At 24.2% G+C, this 1,778-nt stretch overlaps 1 long non-coding RNA gene across 1 annotated transcript; it reads right to left on the reverse strand.

Moving 5' to 3' along the window:
* Positions 1-134: 134 nt before the first annotated feature.
* Positions 135-650, reverse strand: LOC124418560. Its single transcript, XR_006940072.1, has 2 exons — positions 564-650; positions 135-392 (listed from the first exon to the last, which is right to left on the reverse strand). It is a non-coding gene; the product is annotated as an uncharacterized LOC124418560 (long non-coding RNA).
* Positions 651-1,778: the final 1,128 nt, after the last annotated feature.

A 1,778-nucleotide genomic window follows, 5' to 3' on the forward strand; every position in this document is an offset into this window, starting at 1 on the left:
TCTATCTATCTATCTATCGATCTATCTATCTATCTATCTATCTATCTATCTATCTATCTATCTATCTATCTATCTATCTATCTATCTATCTATCTATTTATCTATCTAGAAACTAAATAAATAAAATTCTCAAATTAAAATTTTAATAAAATTTATTGAATATTTAATACAGATTCTTTAGTAATACTTAATTATTTTTATATTTATATAGTAAAATGCTTAAAAAAATTAAAATTATTTTAATCATACGCTCTTTTAAGGAAAATTCTTCATTCAAACTTTAATATTATCAATTGTGGCAATTTGATTTTTAAGTTTATTTATATCCTTATCTAGACTCTCCACACTATTACATTGTTTCGTCAGATAGTGAGTTTGTATGTATTCTATAGCTGCAATATAAAATCAAATAAAAAACAGTTAATAACATTTTTATTAAATATGGTTAAAAGGTTAGAATCTAAATAGTATTTGGTGCTTTATCATTATTAAAATTATTGCTTTTATTATTTATGTAGTATATTTATAGTATAAATTTTATACATATAATTGATATAAATTACCTTTTTTATATTTGTTAAAAATGTCCTTTTAACTAAAAAGTATTTTATGGTTCATCATATTCATCCAATTTAATGTAAGCAAGTGCTGTGTAGCAGTAGTTTATTTTATTTTTTTTATTTTTAAGTAGCATTTTATAAAGTGTTTTAGTTTTATATAAAGAAGGAGGAATAAGGAAGTTTGATTATAGTTTAAGGTTATAATAGAAGTAGTATTTTCAAATTAAATATTATAAAAAGAAAAATTATGAAAGAAATGTGCATAATGCTAATAAATTTGAAACACGGCTGTCACCAATTCCAAACTAATGCCCGTAATTTCAACAAATAGGTATCTATCAGTGCATAGTTACCTTTGGTGTAAAAATGTTTGGTATTTTAATCCATAGGTACTGATTTGAAATACATGTCAACTTACCCCTTTGGTAAAGTTATCTACTAGTTATTTTACACTTTAGGTATCTATTTGTTGAAATTACGAACATAAATGGCTTCGTCACATTCTAATTTATTTTGCTTATAAAAATGTTAATGTTTTTAACAAAATATTTTGATTAAAACTTAGAAAAAAGACTAATAATTACAAACCATATTCAATTCACACTTAAAAAGCGTTCTATTTTGAGAATAACTTCATTGTAATTTATTAGGATTGGAATTTTGTGACAGGAGGTCTAATTACATATAAATATTTACAATAAACTTAACTAACAATTGTTGTTATTGTTTTGAAGACTTATCTATATACAAATTATGCCGAGGAACATCTTAGAAATAGAATAATAAATAGAATAATCGATCAACTAAAAAAAGTTTTGCCGTACTTTGACATGTTTTTATGCATAAAATGGCGGCATATGTTTGACCTCAAATACAAATGTATAAAAAATAATTTATAAAATTTTCGAAGAAAGAAGTCAACAGGGGCTTGGCTTGGTCATTGAATACATCACATAAACACTTACTAATATGTTTATAAAAAGCGAAAAGATAATGAATTGTATACATATTATAGTACAATACAAAATTTATCGTGAAAGTTTTAGAACTTTAAGATATACATATCCAGTGGAATTCTTTTAGTTCCCTCGAAACTAGATAGATAGATATATAGATAGATAGATAGATAGATAGATAGATAGATAGATAGATAGATAGACAGACAGACAGACAGACAGACAGACAGACAGACAGACAGACAGACAGACAGACAGACAG

The sequence above is a fragment of the Lucilia cuprina genome, chromosome 2, assembly GCF_022045245.1.
Source record: "Lucilia cuprina isolate Lc7/37 chromosome 2, ASM2204524v1, whole genome shotgun sequence".
NCBI classification, from domain to species: Eukaryota; Metazoa; Arthropoda; class Insecta; order Diptera; family Calliphoridae; genus Lucilia; species Lucilia cuprina.